Source organism: Anas platyrhynchos, chromosome 6, assembly GCF_047663525.1.
Source record: "Anas platyrhynchos isolate ZD024472 breed Pekin duck chromosome 6, IASCAAS_PekinDuck_T2T, whole genome shotgun sequence".
NCBI lineage: Eukaryota > Metazoa > Chordata > Aves > Anseriformes > Anatidae > Anas > Anas platyrhynchos.
Genome location: NC_092592.1, coordinates 6,275,273 through 6,302,547, shown reverse-complemented (window position 1 = coordinate 6,302,547; position 27,275 = coordinate 6,275,273). Strand labels below are relative to the sequence as shown.

At 44.1% G+C, this 27,275-nt stretch overlaps 1 long non-coding RNA gene across 2 annotated transcripts in view; it reads left to right on the top strand.

The window, feature by feature from the left end:
- LOC106016127 (uncharacterized) overlaps positions 1-27,275 on the top strand; it is a 120,469-nt gene that overhangs the window by 8,798 nt on the left and 84,396 nt on the right. The window contains exons 5-11 of one of the 2 annotated variants that reach the window (XR_011810420.1): positions 7,977-8,554; positions 9,756-9,931; positions 10,449-10,570; positions 15,600-15,754; positions 17,273-17,432; positions 17,611-17,728; positions 25,598-25,782. This is a non-coding gene — a long non-coding RNA (uncharacterized lncRNA). The remainder of the gene's footprint in view (positions 1-7,976; positions 8,555-9,755; positions 9,932-10,448; positions 10,571-15,599; positions 15,755-17,272; positions 17,433-17,610; positions 17,729-25,597; positions 25,783-27,275) is intronic. The other variant, XR_005266888.2, reaches the window with a different exon arrangement.

Here is a 27,275-nt window from a genome sequence, read left to right as displayed (position 1 = left end):
TTTTAAGCGGGGGAGACTCTTGCCTGTGAAAACATTTTGTAAGAGCTAAATACGGCGGTGCTGGGCAGTTACAGCTCGGTACTGAAATGAGTGGAAGTAGTAGTTTAATTTTGTAAAAATCACTGAAGTGGTGTGACCGAAAAAGCTTTACACCTTAAATGTGAAATGTCAGTGCATAGAGAAGGCTGGCATAATGTGTGGTCACCCTCCTCATTCACAGCTTGAGCTACTACCTCTTCGTGGTGTTGGGTAATTTATGTAGTGTTCTCACTAAACATCTTCTCAGGGAGTAGGAGAAAGGTTTGCTGGATGAAAACGATCAATTTAAAGGTCCTCAAGAGACCAAAATATCAAAAAAAAAAAAAAAAAAAAAAAAAAAAGGCAGCACAATGTATGAATGCTGCTGCTCGAAATTTTTGACAACCGTTGGAGCCTGCTCAAATATTGATCATGCTTCGGGCTCATCAACACATCAACATCTGCATTGGGAGGAACTGCCGGGAGGTAAGGGAAGTTTGTATATGGCTGCAGCTGTCTGGGCTGTGTGCTTTGGAGGTCTGGAGCTAAGTGTCTGGGGACAGGCATGCTGCTGCATCCTTCTACGTTTGTGCAAGGCTCAGTGTGTGCTTGAGTCCTCTGCACCATAAGGGCATGGACACAATGAAGTGGCTTGCAGAAGCAAGCAAGGGATAAAGGGCATGGGATGTTGTCCTGCTAAATACTGAAGCTTTTATTGCCCTTCTGGTTACAGCCGAGCTTAACTGTAGCAAACAGTGAATTTCCAGTAAAACATGCTGGAGTTCACAGGTACAGCCCAGCTTTAGCTGGTGCTGTCTGATTCTCCCTCAAAAAGCGAGTTCTCCCCCCAAGGTAGTTCTGCTCGGAGTTGTAATATAATTGTAATAATTTAAAGAGCTGCCAGGTGGTACACCCCGGGGTGTTTCACCGAGTACTCATAGCCACGGGTTTGTCTACCAGTTCACAAATATTATTTGTCATAAAATGAAAGATTTCCAGATGAAGCAAAAATGAGAGAGAAGATTTCACTTGAATGATGAGTAAAATACTGCTCAGAGAGTGCGAGAGCATTTTAATAAAGGCAGCCGGAGAGAGAAGAGAGGCAGTAGGAGCCCAGCATTCGAGGTAAGCAGATCGCCTCTGGTGCACATCCTCCTTTATGGGAAGCAGAGGGCCAGCCTCACTGGCAGGCTCCAGCTGCTTCTCCACGCTCTGGAGATTCAAAGGTGCCATAAATCCAATTTAACCCAGTAGTCGAGCAAGGTTTACAATTGCTTTGTGTCACTGGAGTGGAGCACAGCAACCAGACCTTATGCATGAATTTGGCCTGTAAACATCAAAGAAATGAAGGGCATGGGATAAGAGAACATCCCCTGGATCCTGCGGTGTGCAGTTCACCTGCATCTGAGGCCGCAAGCACATGAGAGTGTAATATGTCCAAATGGATGGATAAATATCCGACAGCGTACGTGGAATATGCAGGTAGACATTTCTACCAGGGCGCATATATTGCGGGCCTTCTCTGCTCTTGGTGATTTTACCAGATTACTGGGGCAACAGCAAGTGTGCTTCTAAAACCTGTGAAAATTGCAGTTGTTTCTGAGAGTGCTGTCGAGTACTGTGTGAGAGGTGTGCGGGATAATCTCATTGCTCTTTTGTCCCCGTTATTCATAATAATGATTTGTAGGTTTCCTCTCCTGCCTTCTCTTTATTCACGTCTGCATTATTCTCAGAGTTGTGGCTCTCTTCCTGTGTCAAGCACAGAGATTTTCCTGGGACGTAACTCCAATTTGTACAGCCATTAGTTACCGTACCAAACTGGCTGAGGGACACCGGGCAATATCCGAGACTATTTCAGTAGTAAATCTTTAACTCTACTTCTAACACGCAGAAACCTCCAATCCATAAACTTTTAAAATGTTTGAGGTGAAAGAAGAGCTGATGTTGCTGACAGTTTTATAATGTTTATGTAAATGTTTCCTTACTCGTGGCAGAATAAAACCAGTGAGTTAGAGGCTGTAAATGGAGCATATTAAGAGCCCTTATTAAGGGAAATGTCCTGAAACGATTGTAGCTGAGGATAAGGAATATAAAATCGTGGGAGCCCAATGAATAAAGTGTTTTCTCCCAAATTTTGTTTTAGATTGTACTTCAGGATTTGTGACAAACCCCTCGGCTGGCCAAACCTTTGAGTCAGATGTACTCAGAGCTTTCAGAGAAGACTTAAAAGGTTTTTTAACTTAATAAAGCCAGTTTTCATTAGATTGCTCATTAGAATAAACTGCTCTTTTGAAACAGAGTCGACTAGACAAGACAGAACAATACAAAGGATTCATACTCTCCCCTTCTCCACAGTGTCCTTGCAGCTCTCTCCCAGTTTCCAGGCTTGTGGCCGGTTGCCTTGGTGGTTTTTGGGATCACAGCAAACCCTTCTGCTCCCTGGGCAGCTTTTCTTCTGCAACCATCCAGCCCTGCTTCGCCTGGCTCCCTGCTCTGCTTGCAGCTCACCCCTCCGGGCTGGGGGTCTCTGCAAAGAAGAGTCACTTAATCAGAAAGGCTTCTCTTGCCCTGCTCTCACAGAAGGATCACTTCAGGGTCCTCCAGGGTCTTGACAGGTTTAATCTTTTATCTCTATTGTCCTTTTAAGTGCAGACAGCCTGCTTTTTTATCCGAGGAGTTGCTTCCTCTCCGTACAGATTTAAACACACCTTTACTAGAGCAGGACTGGTGCCAAACAGCTTTCTGCCTCAGTGAGACTGAAAGGTCTCTCCCCCAGCTTTGTTGGTTATGTGACATCCGTCAGCGAGGTCAGGGCTCAGCACCAGACTTGACATCCCATCCTCTGACAACCTGCACGGTAAGGCTGTGGTTGAAACCAAAATCTGAACCAGGTGCCAGGACGTGGCACGCTGCTGTCTCTTGAGTGAGTCCACTTTCCTGCCCAGCACAGCTGGCTGCCGACAGGTTTGGGATGTTAACTCCCGAAGTCCTTTCTTCTGTACCATAATATCTGGATTTTACAAAGGTGATCAGATGTCTCATCAACTTATACCTTTTAGGTTGACCTGTAGCTATGTGCCTCTGTCATATACTGCGGTTGCTTAATTTAATCTAAACCTGTTCTTGGGGTAAATGAAACCGAATATTTTGAGTCTGCTGCAGACTGGGGGTGTGCCCATCTACAAATATTGCAGCACAGCTTCTGTAAGCCACTGATGTGCAGTGAAGCCCTGCTCTCTGCAGTTTGAGAAAGTGTTTCCTTTCTAGGGGTGCAGGTTTTTCCTGAAACTAAAGCCACTTTTCACAAGGACATAGAGCTGGTGTTTTCTGAGCTCTTTCATGAGTTGGCTCGCTGTCTGGAAATAGGCTCAAAACCCAGCATGAATCACTTGCCAGGAACACACAACCGTGCCAAGGTTTGGTATTTTCTTTTGTTTGGTGTCCCATAATGCGGTGCAGAAGCTGCGAGCCAAGTTTATTAGTATTGTACTGATATGTAAATAAGAGCATCTGTAATGTGCTTAGTTATAATAGCTGCAAATTGGACAGTGCCTTGGCTTCCTGCTTACTAATCAGGCTATCTGTATTTCAGTGGGCGCATTTCAAGCTATCAATAGGCTCAATTTTCCAGCTAGTCCACAGAGGTATGTTTGTGATGAAAAGCACTTCTGCTTTTGTAGTTAATTCAGCAGAAACAGACAAGCTGATATGTTTTAAAATCTTAGTAACTACACTGGTCTCTTCATCCGGATTGGAACTAGCACACCTCAGCCCCCTTAATTTTTCTGTTGTTTATACCAAGCGTCATTCGACTAAATTGCGCGGTGAAAGGTGTGCAAAAAGCTCATGATGGTCGTCAGAGTCCAAATCTAAAACTGCTTTTTAAAATTGCTTCCTGTCAAAGGATGATTTATTATTTTAATTTTCACCACGGCAGTTCAGGTTGTAGAAAAGATTCGAGTGACTTTTTTTCGTCTGACATAACCACATTGCAACTTGGAGGTACTTAGCCAAAACTCCAAGCAGCATGCGTGCCTTTGGCCTGTCCCAGAGCTCACCAGGGATCCCTAACCCGTGCCATTCTGACTTCCTGCTCTCACCGATTTTACATGATTTTGAAAGCCTAAAACCTCCTTTAGGAGCAAAGAGTCAGCAGAAACGATGGCTAATTCAAAGGCAATCCGGGGTAGTGCTGCTGCCTTTCGTACTGGGTAGTCCTAAAAGGAAGCTCAGGGAGGAACACCTGGACTAGAGAGTGCCAAATGTGCGTGGTTCAAAATGGTTTGAAAAAAGTGCACTTTGGCCAAAGGTTTGATAGAAGCTGTGTATTGTAATTTCTAACAGTTCCAATAATCAGTTTTCAGTGTTCCCCCATATTTCCCCAGTGTTGGTCTCTTTTCCCTCTCTTTCTTTCCCCAGCGCCTGGTGTCCGTGTGTCCTCACCTCCCAGGGAAGCCCAGGTGGACAATATAGATCCCCCCAGCAAACTTGGCTTCACCAGTTTATTTTATTTTTTAACCAAATGCCTCATTTAGGACCATGCCACATTCTTTTCATTACTTGAACAAATTCATGGAGCCCTTTGTGTCTGCCATGCCTGGGGAGGAGGTGGGAGCCTCCTGGCTGAGGCTTCCCCATCACTTCCCTCCTGCCTCTCCTTCATTTTTGCTGCCTTCTTGCTTGGATTGTAAGCTTTTGGGGAGGAAAGTGCCCAGTTTGCTCAGATTTTGTGCAGGGCGCAGCACAATGGGGCACCTCAGTGCGGAGATGATAGAAATGTAACAACACTAGTAATGCTAATTAACCGCACGCTAATGACAATTCACTGCATGTGCTTTCAGCTTCTTTTAGGGATCAGAATAAGGGCTTGCTTGCCCTTTCTCCTGGGAAGCTAGTGACGGGGAATGTATCACCCTACATCTGCCCTATTGTCACCTTGGTTCTCTAAGCCTCCACTCACAGCCACTTGTGGATGCTCACCGAAATAAAACCAGCATTGGTCTCTCATGTCCCATTTCTTTTAGCAGCTCAGCACAGCATTTCTTCGTCTCGCCAAGATTATAAATGCTGAGTGCTCAAACCCCAAAACGAATATTGCGTTTTCCCCCTCTCTCGTATCTTTTTGACCTCCAGCTTATTCTCACTAAGGAAGGGGTTTCGTACAGCATGGTTGGAAGGCTCCCTGGGCATTTTGTGGTGTAGCTCCAGTTATCAGCAGAGTGCCCTAGGGAAGGGGAGTCCGCAGTACTTCAGGACTTTGTGGTGCAGTGGGTTTTAAAGATGGATGGAGCAGCTACGTGCTGTTTTAGAGCTGAAATGCAAATTTTGTAAATGGATACTTGAAGCCCTACTAATGATCTCAGCATTATATATAATATGAAAACTCAAAGGAAACTCTCAACTCTGAAATCAACTGCCTCTGCTACAGTGTTCCAGGTATTTTTCATATGAAAGAAAAGGATGACGATGGGGTGCAATTAAAGTGTTTTTGATGTCAAGAAGGGACAGCAGCTTATGGAAAAAAAAATGAAATTCAAGGCAATATATTAAATGTTTTTTCAAGAATACTGGAACTGGAAGTTTTAAAATACGCCATTGTGAATAAAACTCTATATTCCTATATTTCAATGTACAAAATCAACAGATTGTAAAGGATATTCAGTGATTCATTGGTGTGAGTTAGAATAGGTCTAAGGATTTAGAAATATTTTGATAAAAAGCTTTATGTGAAGGCATAAATTAGCTTGGATTTTACTGATTGTTTTTTTATCTTGTGTGTTTTGGGAACTCGTATTCTGAGATAATATTAAATCTGAATTGTTGGCTTGATACTTGTAACAACAAAGCTACGGCTGTTCAACAGAGGTCTTTTCAGGCACGGAGAGAGTCCAGGTAGGTGTTGAAAAGCAAGCAGCCAGACTGAAAGCAGGGACAGTCTCAAAAAAGAACTTCAAGTGAGTGGCAAAGCAACCAATACTTTCTAAAAAGAATAAAAGAAGTACTGAAACAAGTCAGTTTTCAAGCAATTAATGAAGTTTACACAATATGTGAATAAGTTCAGTTGCAGGCACAAAATACTTGGGAAAAGCAAAATCTCCAGAACTTGGGATTTATAATAAATAGGTTGAGAATTCAAAAAGATGGAGATAATGTGGCTTGAAAATACTTGCAAAGTAAAAGTTCTAGGATTAAATTTCTTCTTAACACAAATCTTTAAACCTTTAGGGATCTTCTGATGCGAGGCATCACTTAGGAGAAAAACGTCTTGTAAAAGGCATAAATAAAAAGACAACCTTTGAATTTTAATAAAATACCCACAGGTGAAGAGGAAATTAAGTCCAATGTTAAAACTACTACCAGCCCGTTTGTATGATACGTTCTCCAGGGGAATGAGGAAACGTTTTCAACCAATCTCAAGGTTGAAGAAACATTTCTAGCATAACTTTATAGTGTAACAAAAGCAGGATGTTAAGAACAGCTTGGAATGAAGTCTTAAAGACTGAACTTAATGGAGTGCTATTCCCTGGTTTGGACTCCAGAAGACTCAAAAATATATCTGCATAACCACTCCAGAGTGTCGCAGTGTTAGATGTAATAAGACCTGTACGACTGTAATCCGTGGCTTATATAGGTTTAAATTTCATTTCGCTCATAGCAGCTTGCTGTGAAGACCACTCGCTTCAAGTTGGGTGACCTTATATATGGGCATTGCTTAATTGTATTGTAATTCCCTGATGTTTTGCATTTAATTATCGTGCCACTTGCTCTTCGCTAGATTCAAAGGTATGTTTAATAATTGCCTGTTTATTTTAATTTGTAGGTATTACTGTGACATTTATCACCTTTCTGTCAAGGCATCCTATTCCTAGCACTTCAAACTGTCAAAAACTGAAAAAGGCAGCACATCTGATATTTCCAGAGGTCATTCTGACTTGCTTAGTACAAAACTTGGGACTAAAAAAATTCCAGACTTTTTTAAAATACCGTTGTTCAGATCCTGTAGCAGCACTGTACAAGAACGTAAGAGGAGCGGGTGGTTTTCTCCTGCATTAGCATGTGTTTGGATCAAGCACGGGTTTGGGTAATTGAAGCTGGAGGAAGAAGTTCTGTGCTTTTAATATACAGCTCAGATACTGCTGTCACACTTCGCAGCAGAAAATTCCTGAGGAACAAAGTGAATGGAATCAAGAAATGGTAAATTGCACTAATTTGAAAATTGTACAGATGACATGTTAATTTAGGAAGATAGTCTGGAGGAACATGACTGAGAAAAATTACAGTCTATTTAAGAATCGGAGGAGAATTGAGTCAGAAAAAACGATGTTTGGGTTTAGAGATAAAATGGCACAATGAAAATGTCAGGAGCTAGCAGGCGACCTTCCTAAAGCTCACATAATCTCTTCTGACTCGGGAGCTGTTTTCCCGGGCGGAGGGCGAGCAGGGGCAGTGCATGCTGCTGGCAGACGCGATGCTCGGTGTGCTGGAGGTGCTGCTGGAAGGTTTGGGGCTCCCCTCGGCCCTCTGGATCTCAGGCAGCTTTGGATGCCCCCGTGCTTCTGGCTCATGCTGAGCCGGAGCTTCATCTGCTGGGGTTTTTGGCTCTGGGGCAGCTGCTGGTGTGCCAGTGATTGCAGTTTGGAGGGAGCTAGGGGAGAATGAGGCTCTTGTTCCGAGTGACACCAATGATGTGGTTGCTCTCTGAAATGCAATAGCTCTGCCCTAGGACATGCAAGAGATGGATGGAAAGTTTTTGTCTCAGCCAGTCAAATTCAGGGTTGTGGCAGCACTGCAAATAGCCTGAGTCTTCAGCTGTTTTCCAGCACTGGCCTAGTTTTGGCCAGCATGGAGTAGTTTAAAGCAGTTAGGAGGTCTCCAGCAGCCAGCAGCTCTGCCTGCTTCTTTGGGGATGTTCATGAGCGGAGAAAGACCAAAGGCTCTCGTCCACCTTTCTTTTTTAGCTTCTAGTGACCCTGACGGTGTCCCTCCATAATAATCCTGAGAAGACCCACCCCAGAATATGTTACAGAATGAGCGACTACAGAAAAATTTGACATGTACATGGCTACTCAGAGTAGTTTGTGAAGAGCTGCTTTGGTAAGATGTTTTGGAAATTGCTTTTTGCAGAGACCTAAACTTCTGCCAACACAAACTCCGATGGAAAGCACACCAAGACAAAAGCTGTTTTCTTTACCTCGAATGCCCCGAGAATTGGCAAGACAAAAGAAATACACGCCGAAGTGAAAACAACAGCTGCAAAACTATTGCTCTGACGGAGGAGCAAGGTGCTGAAGTTTACGAGGAGCAGTAAGCATTTATCCCACAGGGAAATGAGAGTGCCCGGCTGCAGTCGTGTGCACGGCACCAGGGCTCCGATTTAGCACTGCTCTTACACCAGAGAGTGCCAGAGGGGATAGGAAGCGGCTGAGGAAGCTAAAGGAGCCAGTGAACAGTCTCAGACAGAGAAAAAGAACCTGCTGCTCTGCATCCTACAATAAATGCTGCTCCACCAGCAAGAGAGGCTGCAAATTAACCCAAGGTAGTGAGGAATAAAAATAGGCTTGGAAGTGAACGGGTCGCTGCTCAATTAGGGAAACAACTGCGTAGCCATTAAAATCACAAGTTCAGGACTGCGAGCAAATGAGCAGAATGTGGAAAAGGATAAAGGGTATTTGAGAGGAAATAATGGGGAAATTCTGGCAGTTCTCAGTTTGAATAAAAGTAATGATCTTAACCAGCGCAAAGCGCTCGACAGAAGGTAAATGCATGGCCCCATTAAAGGCTCTAAGTGTTAGATAAAAGTGACCTCTAATGGGGAATATAAAGAAAAAAACACACACACACACACCACGATGGCCTTAAAGATAGTGTACGGGCAGGCTGAAAAGAGAGCATCTGTTTTGGTGTCACAGGGCTAATGGCTGAAGTATTTTAAGGGGAAACTTCACAAGTTTGATGAGAACAAGGGAAGAGCTGCCTTGCCCTGGCTGTGCCCACACGTGTGATCTCACAGCTGTGGCACGGGGTCTCTCCCAAAACCACACACCTCGGCAGGAGGGAGCACCTCCAGCAGCGGGGTCAGGCCATTAAAAGTCCGGCTAATTACCCCGCGGTGCCAAACGAGACGGCGGTGGCTGGTGCTCGGCTGGTGAGGATCGTGGCAGTGCTTTGGTGGGGCGCGGCAGCTTTGCTCTCAGCAGGTGAAAGGGGCCCAGAAGAAATGAGCAATGCAATAGTTTAGCCCTTAAGGCAGTGGTGATCGAGAAAAACAATTCTGGTGCAATTACTCTGCTTAGAAAAAATAGAAGCAGGGTAGAAAAAGGAAAATCCTGTCAAGTCTCGTTGGGAATATTTACCCACTGAATGGTGGATGAGCAAAATACTTGAAAAATCTTGTCCAATTTCAAAGTTTTGGTTACTAAGGAAATCCTGCCCTGAATTTTAGGGAAGAGAGATTGAAAATAAAACTGGAGATATCCAAAACTTGAAGGGGATATGCTCAGTCCTTCTGAAGTTCCCATACTGTACTGGAGTATTGGTTGACAGCATCGCAGCCCTGTGGCATCAAAGCTTTTTGGTGTTAGAGGAACCTCATTTTTTTAATTCATAACTCAGTCAAAGTCATGTCAGAACTCAGAAACAGTGGTCACAGCCTGTAAAAACCCACAAAGCAGAGGGAGAAGAACAGGATAGGTGTTTGTTGGTTTTGAATTATTTTATTTTTTTAACCTGTTGTCTAGATGGAGAAGTTGACGTGAGGCATTTGTAGCAGGGGTGGAATATCTGGCAGGTGGCCCTCCAGCCCTCTAATAAAAGACACAGAATCACAGCCAATAGCAAGTAATTGGAAGAGAAAAACAGGAGAAGGAAATGTCAAACAGCACTGGAAGCATTAACGTAGGAAGGGAAATTATTGGTAAATATGTAGGAGGAACTAAACCAGCTCCCTTTATAAGTGTAAAAGGGCAGTTATAGGTGAAGGGCGGGTACCCTGGTATTAAGTATCTAATTGGGATTTTTTATCCCTCTTTATTAGAAGATGGGTTGGGCACATCAATCAGACATTAAAATTACACAGCCAGAACCTGAATGGCTGCTGGGGAATGAGAATAGGACAGAGAAAGCAGCAATTCCTGCTTTTTACTGAGCAATCCTTGGAATAAAGTGCTGCTGGGGCAGCCTAAATCAGTAGACCCTAGGGTGTGTCCGTGCAGCTGACTCGCTGTGGGGCAGTTAGCCCCCTCTATACCTCGGGTGGTGCAGGGATGGGCAGGGATTTGGGGCTTTTATCAGGTAAGGAAGAGTGGCTGTGGGCTGGGAGCTGGGGGCGAGGTTTGTGGGTGGTTAGGTGAAGGGTGGCAGCAGCAGGGCAGGTGCAAAATGGCTCATAGAAGTTTAATTTCTGTTCCCTTGTTCCTCTGTTCCCTTGGCAGGTGCTGACTGCACTAACCTGTGTCCCGTTACCCGCGCAGACGTTCCCCGTCCCGTGGGCAGGTTGGCAGCTCACGTTCAGATCCAGGGACCGGCCGCGTGGCACTAAGCCATTATCGTGGAGGTAAACACCTCGGAAACCGTGCAGCTGTCACGGCAAGACTGCTAGTTAAATATTTAGGAACAACGTGAGCGTGGGAATCTGTAGTCTGAGCACGACTGACCAACCTTCATGGCTTTTTAATGAGCTGCCCAAACAAGACGGGGTGGCAGGCTGGAGCAGAGCGGACAAAATGAGTTCTTTGAGCTGCTGACAACTTTGTCACATCTCCACAGGTGGGCTTGGCCCATCTCGTGCCCGTGGCTTGTCACCCGGGGCAGAAAGGATGGGTTTAAGAGGAGTGCCAGGGGTCAGGGAGCTAAGTGCGATGGTGGAAATTTAGCTGTGTTGGCTACTTCAAGTCCCTGGCCACGGTGGCTACTACCTGGCGCTTCCTGCGTGCAGCGAGGCTGATAGAAAACAAGAGGCAGGCACCAGGGGATTGCTTCAGTAAATACCTTTCCCATCCAGCTGGCTTCTGTGCACTAGAGAAGCAGGGTGAAATAAGCAGGTATAAACATAAAGTAATACAGAAACAAATAGGGATTGAAGGTGTGTTGAATATGAGATTAGAGAAAGTCTAATTCAGAATGTATTTCTTGGCAACTCTTCTTAAAAGAAGTTTCACCTCCAAGAGCAGGTCTGTGCTGCAGGGTGCGGGTGTCCTGGCTTCTGTGCACGCAGGGAGACGTTACCAGTGTCTCTTTTAGCTGTGTCTGCATCCAGCAAGGAATCTGGTGATACTGACAGCTCACGGAGGGGTTGTGCTCTGTGAATTGGCTCTAGGTAGGTCCTGGGAAATCTCTGTCTGCTCAGCCAGCTTCAGCCCACGAATGCAGGTTGTGGAGGCCTGCTTGTCACATCCTGTGGTGCCTGTGGGGATGTGTCTGTGCTTCTTCCTCAAGGCTCACAGGGAGTATTCCTGCACAGGGATGTTGTCCGTGTGAAGCATCTTTCAGGTAGTGATGTGTTCAGGGTGTGGGGTAAGTAAACTGAAAGTAGGCTCATTGATGCTGGACTGGCTCAAGAGGACAAAAAATCCCAACGTGTGGTTGTGTTCCCCCCTCCAGCAACATTGCCCAGAACAATGGGGCCAAAAATTGCAGGAAGTTAATGATTTGATGGGGACTTGTAGCACAGGGGTGTTACAAATTCTTATTTTTCCTGTCTTTATCACATTGTTACAGTGGTGGAGTGCTGCAACAGTTTGCCAGCTCTCAGTTTGGGATAGATGTTTGGTGCTTGTGACACCTTGATTCCTCTAATTAATAAATGCCTGTAACTCAGGCTCATGAATCTTCCCGATTTTGGCAGGCATCTGCGGGCAACCAAACTGATTTATTAACAAAATGAGAAGGATGAACGGGGTCCATTTAGAAATTTGTAATGCAGGGAGAGATAAATTGAATGCAGCTTGCAGTGCATGTTTAAGTGTGCAAAATGGCTATGAAAAGGAAAATAGTGAAAAATAGAAAATAGCCTCCCAGCCCAGGGAAGCAGGGGACTTGCTTTTAACCATGTAAGCGTTCCTGTAGGGGCCGTGCAGCTGATGGGTTACCTGTACCAAAGCTGAACCATTCAGGTGAAAACAAGAAAACCAAAAACAACAACTTGGTAGGGAAGTGTCAGGAGCCAGGGGTTTCCCTTTCAGTTCGGATGGGGTTGCTGTATTTCAGTGGCCATTCCAGTGCAGAGTGCCAAGCAGCTGCTTCACGAGAGGATTAATAAAGCCTTCTTATGAGCAGGGATGTGTGTGGCCTCGGTGACTTGCTGCAGGTGGTTAGACCCCTGCGAGGGCACTTGCTTAAGTCCAAGGCAACACCACAGTTACACATTTTCATGCCTCTAATTTGTAATAGGTTTGTGGTTTCTCATTTACATACAGACTGCATGCACACGAGAAGCTGCAGGTAATTACTGCTTCCACGGAGGGTTTGAAGACTTGTATCTGCGGCTCAAGTGATGAACTGCACGGTCGTAGCTTGAGCCAGAGAGACCTGGAGTTTAATTCCCTTTGGGGAACCGGGTGTTATTTGCTGTGTTTGTAAGAAAACAATTGGCAAAATCTTAAAAGAAAAGAAAGGAGTGGATGAAGATTGTTCCTTGTGGGATTGGGAGATTTTTTTTCAGGAGGTGGCTAGGCAGGAACTCAGCTGACCCTTTACGGTGTATTGACTGTCTTGACAGTGAGAGTGGCACTTGCTGTGTACCCAACAGCAATTTTTGCTATCAGAGCTAATTAATGCAAACAGGAATTGCCTTCCTTTAGAAATCTGTGAGGTGAGAAGTGGGATTCAGCTGCCCAAGTGGTGTTTTGGTGGCCAGGGGAGCCCTGCCTGGGCTCCTGGTGCTGCCGAGGATCCCATCGGATCTGCTGGAGCAGAGGGGATGGCCGTAGGTGCCCTGTGTGTTGGCCACCTCCAAGCAGCAGGTGATGGGAATCCAAAGGATGGTATGAAAATCCCAGTCGTTGGCATTGTGAAGGAAGCAGCTTTCAAACCAACATCAGTTTTTAAAATGAGAAATGCGAGGAGGTGGGGTGGAGGCAGAAGCTGCAGCTGATCCAGTTGTGAAGGATTCCAGCACGGGAGCAGACGTGGGCATGAACCACTATGCGGGATTTTAAACTGTGCTTAACTTTTGATTGGTTGCTGGTTTCTGTACAGCTCATCTCTGTATTCGGAGGTCAACTGCTCGTGGTTTGACGTTTGGGATGCAAAACGTGGGCTTTTACAATCAATGCTACATTTCAGCTTCGTATCGGAGCTGTTTGCTTTCCCCAGAAATATACCCATGGCAAATTGTTTCCATATATATGGCTGCAAAATATTAAATATTAAAATGGTAAATAGTCTTCCTTTTCTCTGAGTATATTTAGAAACATTCATTATACAGGCAAAAAATACACATCCATTAAACCAGAGCTGTTTGGGCTTTGAAATATCTCAACCCATGTAGTATTTTAATGTTCACTGTTCATTTCTTTGCTTTACTGAGTAAATTAAAAAGAACTTTCTTTGTTCTTATACAAACATTAATAAAAAGAAAAATCTTCACTTCAGCAAGGGGTTTGCTTGAACAAAAAGGCAGCGCCAGGCCTTGGAATAATATTTTTGCAGTGGTTACGTGAATAATGAGCTTCATCTCTGTGACTGCACAAAACCCAGAAGGAGATCCTTGGCTGGTACAAAGCATCACTCAATTTGCACTCCGACTTACATCAAGCAAACTTTCTTTTGTGTGTATGTGGCGCAGGGACAAAGACGGGATAAATCTGGGCAGAGAATTGTTTTTTCTGGTGCTGTAGTGAAGAGGCTGCAGCACTGCAAAGCTGGCCGGGTTGGACTTCTGGTGCCAGGACTTCAGCCCCAGCCCAGGCGGGTGGATGACCCGAGTGCACGTTTGTGGACCTCTCCTTCTTTCTATCAGGGTGTTTGCTTAGAGGGAAGAATCCGATATTTGATGTGGGCTCGTGGAAAGAGAGCTTCGTCTTTGGAAACAATGATTATTGACTTTCCAGTAATTCGTAAGGAAATACTTGGGTTGATCAAGTACATTGTATGAGCAGTGAGTAACAATCAGCCCTTTTGCACAAACTTCCTATAGCACACTCAATATATAGAAATTCACATCCAAATACGATGCAGGTCCCGTATTAATTACATCCCGCTCCCATGTCCCACTACCTTAGTGGCTGCACTGATATTTCTGTTGTAAGCAAAGTGCCAGGCGCGCGTGTGATTCTCAAAGGACAAGGCAGCCTCTTCAAAGTGGTAAGGAAGATTTTGTCTGGGTTCTGCTTCCCCTTTGCCAGCTAGGTGGGGCAACACTGGATTTGCAGTCACAGGACAAATGCCCTGGTTGGAAATGTTCATTGCTCCTGCTTGTCAGAGTGTATAGGAGGGTAGGATTAAGTTGCATAAAAAGTACAAAGTTTTCACACTTCTAATTTTTTTTTTCCTGGCTGTGTGAGTGGAGATTTGGAAAGCCTCTCTGTCGGTCGGTGAACCTCACAGATTAAGTTTTCTGTAAGACCTGATACATTTCAGCATGTTTGAAGAGAAAGTTCTTCAGTTTTTCAGCTTATATCAAGCCACTAACACTGCATTTTTTCACCTCTTTTAGTAACGGGGAACATAGGACAAATTTTGTTCCCGTTGGCTCCAAGGGGAATGCAACTGCTGATTTTAGAAGGTGTGGGATGTGGCATGGTGTATGCAGCTTACAGGCTGAAACAAGCATGCATTTACAAAATCTCATATATAGAACACAATTTTGTCAAAGTCTGCAGAATTTAAGTAATTGCATTTTCATCGCTTAAGTCTGACTTTACAGATGTAAATGTATGCACATTTAGAGTTCAGTCTTGCTACGGGGGTTGCCAGGAGGAACTTGCCACTGACTTTCTGGCACTGGTAAAAGCCTATCTAAAACAAGGTAATTGAATTAATGCATTTGAAATGGATCTTATGTAAAATATAATGGAAAGACACGTTTATATTAATTTAAAGAATATGAACATTAAAGTGCTGCCTTGTAAAGCAATTTAATTCAATGGTCTGAAGACAATTGTTAGCTAAATTAGTGTAACTCCTGAGAAAACACAAGAACAATTGAGTTACTTCAATTTATGCTCATCTGCCTGAAGACTAGGATCTGTCCGAAGGCAGATAAATACATCACTGCACGTTACTGTAACTTGGTAACCTCACAGAAATATTAAAGCATAAAAGTGCATCCTGTGTAGTTCGGCAGCTCAGAGTACAAGAGCCTGCTCTAAGCCTTTTGTATTAAAGCCCACAACCTGTACTGAAGTCTATCTGTAAGCTTTTTAATGGTAGCCAAGATACCAAAATGTATTTCTAGGGAAAATGTGCGTTATCTGCACAACCAGTCCTGCCAGGGGCTGGTGTTACTGGGAGAGCTGGCCGGGTAACGGGCTCTTGCGAGGTCTGCTGGAAGTCTGGTGTAAGGCAGCCCGTAGGTGGTGCTGGCCAAAGAGTTGCTGAATGAAAGAAAACTCTGACCGGTAATCTGGCTTGCTTTGTTTCAGAGCAAAACAGTAAAACGTTCCAGAAACTGGAAAAGCAGAGCAGTTAAAAACCCTGGTGCATCTCAACCCCTCTGGAAACAGCGCTTCGTCTTGTGGCTGGAAGTGCCTTGTGCCAGCAAGAAGGGAGATGTTGGAAGCAGCTTCGTGTTTGACAGGTGCTGGTTTTGACTTTTTTTTAAAAAACACACTTTCTGCTACCTCAGGAGACAATAATTATGAAACTATGGTACAGGCATTGAAGGGAGCTAGGATATCAAAATGAGAAATGCCAGAGAAATGTGTGAGTGTGATGAGTACTTCAAGAAAGGTGAAACTTGGGAGCCTTTGCAACTCATAGAAGGCTGAAAACTCATCTTGCAGTTTAGGGACAACTGAGTATTAGGTAAAAGGCTGAGAGGTGCTCAGGGAGGGACTATGAAAGATAAAAAAAAAAAAAAAAAATAACCCTAAAAGAGTTCATCAGCAAGTTATTTGGCAATTGAACTTAGAGTGTTGGCAGTGCTTTAAATGTGTGAAGGAGGCAGCAAATCTGGAATATCCCAGGGATGGCCATGAGGTAGGATGCTAGGTGAAGCTCAAAAGTTTTCAAAAAGAAGATAATTCCAAGAGTAAATGGATTAAAAAAAAAAGAAAAAGAAAAAGCCTGACAATGTAATAGTGAGTGTTAATACAAAAAGGTAAAGACAACGAGTGGTTGGACAAAGGAGGTGACAGTGCCCCATTAGCCTGGAGGAATTCTCCATGGGAGCAGGGGACAATGGCACAGCAGCAGATGAACGGACTGTATTATCCGTCCCAGAGCTGAGGCTCTTGGTTGGTACTAGAACATAGATCGGTGTGTTGCCAGAACCAGGGATATCAGCACTGGGAGGAAAGCTAGAAGCAGGGGGAAGTAAACTGATGAGATCCAAGGCTTTTAGCGATGAGCTTATCTCCGCTGAATGGGTATTTCTACAAAAGACCTGAGAAAATAACCACTTGGAAAAGGTGCAGTGTGTAATTGTACCTGGATGGGGGGACAGGGAACCAACCCAAGGTCTGGTTAGAGAAGTGCCAAAGCCTTTCGTCTCATCCAAAATTGCTTTCCCTGGGGAGGCAGGGAGCGAAGGCAGGAGCTGCACCGCTTCCAGGATGCTGCAGAATGCGGAGGCGCTCCCAGAAAAACAGAAAATGGGGCCAATGGGACTTCTGCAGGCAGGCTGTTCCTGGCACACCTGTGCTGTTCCTGCCCCATGTTTTTATGTAGTGCACCGAGATAGATAATGCAATTACATCGGCCTCTAATGATGCCCAGGCCTTGCGCTGCCTTCTGGAGGCTGCATTAGAGGGGAAGGGCACGTGTATTACAGGCATCAGCTGCTCATATGTCTCTTCATTGCAAATGGTGATGTTTGCATACACATTTTTGTTAGCAAAAATACTTAACATGGGGAATTAAGTCTTTTTAAAGTGCACTTTTCTGAGATGGATGGTTATTAGGTCTTCACATACCAAATCAGTCTTTTTTTGCTGTCTTATATTAGCTTTCAGTGGGTAGTAGTTCTGACAAAGAGAAAAGAAGCTAGTAGAAAATAACAGCTAATAACCTGTCATTCTTGGAGCTAATGAGGTGAATTTTGATTCATGTATCAGTATCTAGAGATCACAATAACAGCGACTTTCCTTATCTACAGCTGCGTCTTCAAAACCTGTCTTAAAATTGAAGAAAGGCGAATGAAGATAAACTGTATGAAATAAAGTCAATGTGGAAACATCTTTCTCAGAGGAGTGGCAGGAGACCCAAGCTTTACAGTCCCTTTTCCTGTTGACATGAAGTCTTCTGGCAGGTTAAAGGTCAGTTTACCTCTGAAAGAGGTCACTAGCTTAAAGTGGAACAAGATAACTAAAAATGTCAGTGAGAGCAGAATTGCTCCGTACAGCCAGTATGGAGTGTGCACATCCTCAGTAAGAGAGGTTTTGGGTTGAATATATCATTTCTTAAAAAGCCTTTCCCTTTTGTTTCACATTTCAGAATTAGTGGGATGTGCAGAAGGTATGCTGTTTTATTGCATTAACCCTTCTTGTTAAACTGGAGATTTTGGAAACTGAAATCAAGCTACATCGTAATCTGAAAGCTGGCAGACTAAGAGGTAATGACAGCGTATCTCACCCTTCAGGCTTGCCTTAAGTTGTTACCAGCACTGAAATTATTAACATAGGAAAAAGTTGTCACGCTCTACCGGGTCACTGAACAGTTTAAAGTTTGCAAACTGAGAATAAAAGAGCTGCCTAAATGCAGTGTAATTTCCTTGCCTGCACATTTTGGAGGATAAACCTTGGCACAAGTCTGGGGGAGCTGTTTCTTGTATTTATCCAGACCCTTGGGTTTGTGTGCTCAGGATACACACCCTGTGTGCACAGCTGGGGAGCAAAAGTGAGGAAATGTGCTGGGCTACTACTGACTGGCTGTGCAAGCTGTGCTCTTAACTCACTGGCCTGGATTTCTTTACGTTCTGAAAGCTTCATTCAGGGGTGGCACAGAGGAGTGAGAAGATCAAGAAGGTAGAGTTACTCACTGATAAATGACAATTTGGATGAATTCCTGTAATTGAATACTGAAGTCACCTGGAAGAACATAATCAGGATGGCACATCTGTAGTGCTTTTTAAAAAATGCCATGAGTTGTAAGTTACGAGAAGGTGATTTTCATCCCTTTCTTGTTTTGCCTATTGCAGCAGAGGCTGCAGCACGTGCCTTGTTGTCTCTGAAGGGCTGTTACAGCCCAGAGTGCGTCTGTCCCACTGTAAGAATGCTGTGTGAGACAAGGAGAGCAAAAACTGCATGTTGAGTTAGATTCTCTCTCTTTTGGGGCTACAGAAAGATCTTGGTGATTGGCATAGACCCCAGCTATGGGATGGCTGAAGTTGGGTGATGTCTGCACAGGTGGGCTAAGGCTGTTTTCTGCGCTGTACCAGAAATTGTTCCAACCTGCAAGGCAAGACAGAAACTTGGCATTTGATCAATGTGGGGAGAAAAGTGGCCTGGAAAACATGTAGGGGAGAGAAGCAGTAACAGTCTTTGCCACTTGGCAGAGGTTCCTCGTTTCCCTCAGCCATTTCACTGGTGTTTTGGGGGGAGAAGCTGGCGTGGCTTCTCCCTGCTGTGAGCACAAGCTGGGTTTCCAGTGGGGTGGATAAAGGGTGGTGCAGAACTGCTCAGTGGGGAAGAAAGGCTCGTGGTGTGGCTAACAAATTCTGAAACAGGTTTAATCTCTGAGATTTCTGTTGCTTTTGTGTGCAGCTGAGGTTCAGGTTTGTTGGGGTTCAGGGGCTGTCCGCCTTCTCCCTGATGCTTATAGGTCTTAAAAGAAGAAGTGCTGGAGGGGCAGGTCCCTGCAGACCCATCCAGCATTTAAAGCACAGCCCCCTGGGTCTGACGGTTCACCAAGAGGTTGTTTTGAGACAACCTGAGGAGGGTCTGCTTTGGGGCCTTTGCCCCAGCTGGCAAGCCACATAAAACCGTTCCTGAAGGACCGTGGGTGTATAGTGACTCTTTCTTCTCTCTCTTTGGGTTATAAAATACTGCGTGATAGATTAGGAAGATTCATTAAATCTGCAAACCGTAAGTAGAAGTGACAGTCTTTACTTTTTTGAGTTACTTTGTCTGGTAATGATCATCTGAATTCCTCTGCCATAAGCAGCAATGATACACGAGGAAGGACAGCTTTGTAGGCCTCCTCTCTAGGCATTATGTTTGTAAAATTAATTTGTTGTCGTTTCCCTAATATATATTGTTTTTACAACCCACCAGAACGTTAGAGGCTGAATGAAATGAATATAAATGAAAGCAGACACCTATGTACAAACAGAAATAAAATGGATAAATATGTAACAATGAGAGAAATGTTTAAAAAGATGAATTTTATCATTAGCTGAATCTTTTAGGGCAATTTTGCTGTCTCCAAAGCAACATTAATAAGTGAGTCTACTGTAAGACAGAGCAGAGCTGTGATTAAAGAGGGATAACGGTGAGCTAACTGCGCCTCCCAGACGCACGGTGCTTGCTCGGGGCACCCGCATGCGAGGGCCTTGCCTGCTCAGGGGCGAGAAGGGAGGTTTCTGAAAGCCCCAAGCGTAGTCAGATTCAGCAGTGGCATGTAGGGATGAGAGAAGACGATGACCTGTTCTGGCAGGAGTCCTCCCTCAAATGTCAGGACTGTAATTTAAGGAGAAGCAAAAGAAAAAAAAAGTGTATGATTTCCCACCGCTTCCCCTTTCTTTTTTTTGACACACATTAAGAGGAAAAAAAAATGACACTGTAATTAAATAGCAAAAGGCCTTCTCATTCCAGCTCTGGCAGGAAGTGGGAGTGCTAGAAATCTGTTACGGTTTTTTATATTAAAGGAAGCTGGGCATGTTCTTACCCCGTCAAAGATAGGCAGGAAAGTCTTTGGTACTTTGCATTGCACGTAGAAGATTTACCTGGCAGTGTTGATAGAAGCCACGGAACAGGATATGAGAAATCCTAACCTTTAATAAAGATGAGGATCTCTCCGATATGAAGTATCACATGCAGATCTGCAGAGACATGCTTCATTCTCCTGTGTTTGTTATTCGCCAATTTAAAGGCAGTTCCTTACTTACATAAGGCCGAGTCTTGGAGTTCATAGGTAAACTTGGACTAAAAAAACAGCTGGAGTCAGCCTTTTTCTAATGACTGCAGTGGCCTTTGGATGAGCTGCTCAATTATTCATTTTTTTATTATTTAGGAGAACTTGTACATATCCTGTTAACTTACTTGGGTAAGTTCTGAATAAAATGTTGTGATGCGATTAGCAGTAATATAATACACAAATTGCAGTAGTTTGGTTGTTGGGTGCAAGTTCTTGGGCTACAGAGAATTCTTGCTAAATCTGAATTTAGTTTACAGTTTGCAGTGAGACTTAAAAGTTTGATCAGTTTTGTATTGCTTAAACTTTTGAAGTGAATACTTCAAAACCATTATAATCATTCATTAAATCAGCAGTTACGACTTTGCTAGATACGTTCCCAGTTGGAAATAACTAGTTCAGGCTGCAGAAATCTGACTGACAGCTGACGCTGAATTGCTTCTAAATACTCTATAGCAGCATGGTAGCTTCAAGTTTGTTTTATAATTGTTAGAGATTCACGTTCAAAGGTGTAGTTTTGACTTTCTGCTGATCCTTCTGATTTAATCAGTGTAATAGTCTTTCAGCAAAGCAAGTTAATCAAAAATAATGAGGAGTGACAGGAGAAAGTAGATGGTACATCAGATTTTTTTGGGACAGTGCCTGAAAGACTCAGTGGGATCATATCTAGTGCGAGCACCTAAGACTATGCCAAGTACCACGATAATTATACGAACTTTGTGTTCTAGTAAATCTTTAAATACCATATAATGAACTGTGGGAACAAGCTGAAGTTCCCACCTCATCAACAAGCAGCAAGAGATGACCTGCTTTTTGGGAAGATGTGTATTTCAACTCATCGTGATTTTTCTATTCTTAATCAACTTTTCAAAGGGGAGAAGAAAGCATGGGCAGCGAACAGGTTAGGAGCTAGGAGAAGTGCCTCCTGTTCGTGTGTACTTGCTTTAGAGGGAGTTTGTTAGGAACAGAGCCAGGGCTGAGTCCTGTAACCCTCACATGTGAATGGTGTAGATGTGACTTAGAGGATCTGGCTTTGCTCTCACTGGAGGTTTTTATTCCTTGGTTTTTATTCCATGTCTTTGTGCTGTGGAATTCCCAAATTCACCCCATTCAGTGCTTGCCTTCCGAAGTCCCACCAGCTCTCTGTCCAGAGTCCCGCTGCAGTCCCAGGAATTGGTGGGTGCCTCTACCAATTCTTCCCCAACCAGCTGATGAAGAGTCCTTCCGTGCTGCTGCAGGTCTCATGAAAACCTGTGTGCAAATTGTCGAGGAACAGTGAAGACTTAACAGTTGAAAGCTGTTAAAAGGCAGAGCAAAAAAACAATCCATGTATTGGCTCTAAAATTTGTTTCTGGAGAAGGACATAACCCAGGTGAGGAAAAGGTGGGACTCAGTTAATGCCATTTGTACACAGGGACTGTAGTATGGAGGTGAGCATCTTTGCCCAAAACATCTTAACCTTCAAGACTGATGGCTCTAAAGGCTTTTCATTCTTTCTCTCCCATTTGCCATGTTTTGACAGCTACGTGTGAACTCTTTTGATGTGTTTGTGGCTTATTGATCACCTTTTCACTGGTCACAGGACCCTGAGAGATAGGATGGCAGCAGTGCAGCAGGGTGATTTGTACACACTGAGGTGACGCCGGGCTTCTCTTTGAGAACCACATTTGAATTCCTGGGATGGGCATTTGGATGGGCATGAATGGGCATGAATGGCTACAAGAGCAGAAGGAAAAGGGAAGATTTATCTTGCACTCGCTCTATGATCTCCTGAGATGGCATTAGTTCTGGTGAGTCTGATAAAATGCACGTCCTCTCGCTCCTTATCCTTCAGCTGCAGGAAGGAAGAAGAAATTATGTTTTGCTTTTCATCCTTCTTTCTCTCTCTCCTCTCCCTAGGAGGGCAGTGCATAGCCTCCCAAGTTTCCTGCCTCTAAAACTGCAGCTGTATTTTAGCAAGTTTGCTTATCTGCGTGTGGTCTCAGGGAGCAAACCCAAACTGCAGTGATGCACTGGCTCTTTTCTCTCTTCTATTATTTCTTCTTTTTTTTTTTTTTTTCAATTGTAAAAAGAAAATTATAAAATTACTGGAAACTATAAGGGAAATTATAGAAATTATAAGGAAAGCTACAGCATAATGAGGCATATAAAATCAGTGTTGATGCTGAAATAACTTCTGGCCTTCAGCAGAGGAGACTCACATGTCTTCATACCGATGAACTAGTAGCACATTTTCACATGAGTATTCCAAAATTTTTACGATTTTCCCAGCAGGTTTCGTATTACGCAACATTTCAATTAACCATGGATTATCACTAGAGACGGAGGCGAGGATTCATCTGACAAATGATGATAATTTAAGTAATGATTTAGGTGATGTGCAGTTGAATGCTAATTCTGTTGTGGCTTGGAACATGAGACGTGATTAATTTCGACAGTTTTCATGTGACTAAAAGGATCCAGATATCAGCCCACAGCTATTCCCTTTTTGGAAGGCAGCTCATATTTTTCAAGAGGTGATAGAGTATCAGTCTGCAAGGCATTTTGTTCTCCATTGTATACTCCCAGACTTCTGTGAGCAAAGGCGGATCCACAAATGAGGATTTAGTCTTCCCGCAGTGTGTCAAGAGCAGCCCGTCCCCTCTCCCAGGTGTGCAGGGACACAGAGTAATTAGCTATGATGAGAGTGATTTCAGTGCTCAGGGATGCGTACAGAGCATCACTGCTCCATGTGGGGTTTTTCGGCATCCCACAAGGCTGCGTGTGCCTGAGTGATGAGCTCAGCTTGCAGATGAGCTGTCCCAAACAGCACTGTCCTTGCAGGGGGCTCCTCTTGGGCAGGAGGCAGCTGCCCATCAGCTCCCAAGAGGATGGAGGGGCTTGGGGAGGGCATGTTTGGAGGAGAAGGGGAAATCCTGCACGGGATCAAAGTGAGAGATGAACAAAAGTCAGTATATTTTTTTCCTCCATTCAATTTGTATCTTGTTTTGGAGCCTGTAGGTGCTGCCCTCATCAGAGCAAGCCCATGGAAGCCAATCCTGCTGGAACTTGAGGCCCTTAAAGACATTTCAACGAATGCAAATTTTGAACATAAAGCAACAGACAGAATTGGCCAAATTATGTCTAAAATGGGACTTGAGCTGCTGGATTATTCAGATTCTTTGGAGATGCCTCAGTTCTGCATTTCCTGATGTGTGTGTGCATGGACAGAGCTCAGCTGCGAGGTGGCCGTACACACCGCTCTGTTCCTACCCCTGCGTAACACTCTGTAATTCCATAAATGATGTTAACTTTAATGATTTAACAAGAAATATAATTACGGTTTCTACAGCAACCGTGGCTTTAAATATCCTGAATTATGTACATGTATAATCTCAAACATAATGAAATAGTAATGCAGCTCATTGCATGTAAATTACATTCAAAGTTAGGACTTTTAAGAGAAAACTGCTTCTGAGTAATCAGGATGGAAAAATATGTATGAGAAGCCCCTCCCTAGCATGAGAATTTCTGCTGATTCGTGCTTGGAAAGCTAAAAATAAAATAAAGCAGAGGGTTGCTTTTTGCTTTGGTCCTCCGAGGTCTTGCTTTGGGGTTGGTTGCATTCAAGAAGCACGTGCCGTGGGAGTGGTGGTAGCCCCATTGTTCAACCAAAAAGTGGCCAAGAAACTTTAGCCTTGGGGAACAGATGAATTTGTGGTGGTTCACTTGCAGTCGGTTCGTTCTCTTGCAGAGATGTAGCGCAATGTGCGCTCGCCAAGGAGAGGGAGGGGGGTGTGAAGACGGGGTGGCAGCAGTGTTACGAGCAGGGAAGCGGAGGGAAGGAGTGCAACACGTTGGCTGATACAACAGATGCTCCTAAAATAGCTGGGAAAATTGCCAGTGGGCTGGGAACACCGGAGTGACGGGAGCACGGGGCCTCCCTGCCCACCTAAACACCGAAAGGAGCAGTCCTGCCCCCGGCGAGCAGGAGCTGTGAATTCTTCTTGCTTTAAAAGGCTTTGAGGCTGTGCTACGGCGTGGGCTGGCGAGGACATTTTTGATCTCTCGCAATCACAGCCCTGTCATCTCGGGTACAGGAGGGGAGGGCAATCCAGCTTTCTCACTCTTACTTAAAACTGAAGTGGTTTCTTTTTATGTTCTTTATCTAACCGGGGAGTTTTCTTTCTTCCTTTTCTTTCGGATTTACATTAGTGTAACTGAGAGGAGGATTTGATTTTATGTCTCCAAATGAGTCGTTCTATGTTTCATACCCTAGTAGAAGATCTGTGGGGATATGGAGGAGGTTTAGATGTGGCACTGAACACTTGAAGTTTTAATAAGGCCCTAGACTTAAATTATGAATCCTTATAAATCACTCTAATAGTCGTTAAAGTGTGTTATTAATGAAGATAAAAAAAGCATGGATCTTTGACTTTGCCTCAGAGTACCTGTGCTTTTCCTGTATTTTGATCCTACAAGTTTAGAGATTCTATTTCTGAGCTGTTCTAGCTGTAGGCAAGCACTTCAGTAAAATTATACTGGGGAGTTAGTGAACTTTTAAACAAAAAGCAGCACACCAGAAGTTAGAACAAAAGACACGGTAACTAGGCGCAGACAGAGAGAATGATTTTGTCTAGCAGTAGGATTTAAAATATTCAGCATCTCCAGTCTCTTGCCCCCATCATACTCTGACTAAATCGTGGTAAGTTTAAATACCACTGAAAGAAACATCCATTAATTTATGTTGAAAAATCTTACTATTATTTTTTTCTTCTACTGTAAGCAAAGCTGCCAAATCACCATAAACAAGGTGACCTCTTGGGGTAAATTATTTACCTCGGTATGTGCAGAGGCAGTGAATAAGCTAATCTCTTTCTCTCTTTACAGGATACTGTTGTTGAAAAAGTAGAATTTATGTTTAATACTGCCATGGTTGATTTCTCTCCTTAGGCTTATATAACCACCAGATGTCTCTAAAACCATATTCTCTCATAAACATTTTATAGTCTTTGAAGATGTTGAAAATCTGGGATTTATAGGACTATTACATCCATCTACCCAGGGATCAAAAATTCTATTACAATTACCCCAAGTGCAAAGTCAGAAAATTTATTTAGTTGTGCAGATAAGTTTGAGAATTTTCAAAAGTCCTCATTTAATCTGTATACAGTAAAATTTAATATATTAACCTCCTTTTGAGACATAAAATTAAAATCCCTGTAGGATACAATAGTTTTATCAAAAATGTACGTAAAAGAAGATTTATTAAGCGGGGTAGCAACTCCGTGAATCTGAATATGCCATATGGCATTCTGCTTCCTTGTGCTTGTTTGAAGTTCATTCAGTTTCTCACAAATACACTTTTCAGATTCAAATAAAGAAGTCCCAAATGAAGCAGAATTCCGGATGAACTGGAGAAAAATGTCTGCCTCGTGTTCTGAAGGATGCCTGCTGCAAATATGCTGCCCTTCATCTTCCTGTATCAAATCTTGAGGCTGGTAGTTCAGGCAGATCAGATCAGCCAGGATGTGGTCTCACAGGTATTCGGAACAGGTACGTGCAAGCTGAATGAATACCCTGCTCTGTTATCACCTCTGCCAGCGGGTGGCAAAAAGCACTTCCCCTTGGAAAAGGTGAACTTGACCCTTACAAATTAAGAAGGGTGAGGAAGAAGAGGGTGAACCCAAGGGTCTCCAGTACAGGATATTACCCGTGGAGCAGGGAATGCCTACATCTGGTGCTTCCTAAGGGGAACCACTTAGCACTATCTTTGCATTTGCCCTTCTGCCTTGCTGTGGGAGCATTCAGAGCTGTGATCTGAAGTTCATTCACATCCAGCTGGGGTGGCTGTTGGGTAGGAAGATCTGAAAGAAGCTCCTGAACAGGGCAGAGCCCCAGATGTAAGCTCAGACACTGCGGTGGTGTCTTGGCCACGGAGCCAAAGCCCGAGGAGAAGGCAACGAGGGCTACTGCAATGCGGTGGGACTGCTGCTGGTGGCTCTTGCACAGCAGCTGCCTTGGTTCAGCTCTGGCTGCCCTCAGAAGCATGGCCATGCAAAAACACTGAATTGGCAGAGCTGCAGCTGTAGTTTGGTGTTCGGAAGCTTTTGTCTTGCTGCCTCCCTGGCTGTCACTGGGTCTTTGGGATGGGCTTGTGCTCCATCCGTGACTACAGCCCAGCTAGCACTCATGAGCTGTGCTGAGGGCTCTGTCAGGCAGCAAAGACAAGCTGTAAACCAGACTTCTGTGCAGGGGTGGGTGTGGGCTACTAAACAGCTGTTAGGTGATAATAAGTTTCATTGCCAGCTTGAGCCAAAGTGGTTTCTGCTATTGTATGTTTTACCTGCTTCGTACCCACATAGTTGGTAGGAAACAGCTCTGCACCTGGAATGTAATTCCCAAAAGAGGGCAGAGAAAGCTCACTTGGGGTGAAGTTTGAGTGCCCTACAGGTAGAGCTGTGCTGCTATTAACCATAAGCAAATGGTTTTCCAAGTTCTAACTATTTTTATGATCCAGTCTTGCTAATTTTGTTTACCATATGAATGCTATTATCGATGTTTATTTAGAGCAACATAACTATAAAATGGCGTGTATCTCCTTAGGAGTCCCAACTCTTTAGTAGCATCTTTGCAGTTAAAAAGAGGTAAGGAACTCTTTAAATTTGCAGTGGAGGGCACCATGCCTACATTCCTAAGAGCTTGCAGCTCCTGCCCACTACTACATCTCCAGTGTCCCCACCGTCGCCTTCAGTCCCTCCCATGTCTGCAGTGGCTGCTGCAGAGGAGCACAGAAGTGTTGAGGCTGGGTTTGGGGGGTGGGAGTGCTGGCTGGCTGTCAGCGTGGTCGTGCTGCTTCGCAGCAGCATGTAGCTGTGGAGTTGAGTCTGCAGCCCTTGTGTAAGTGGGAAACCCACTTAGAGCCACTTACGGAAAGGCTGCAGACTGAGAGGCATGATTTTATCCCATCGCCAGTGTTCAGAAAATTGTAGGAATTTTAAAACTTCTGAGACCTCCACGTCTTATCACATTTGTTTGTAATTGCCCAA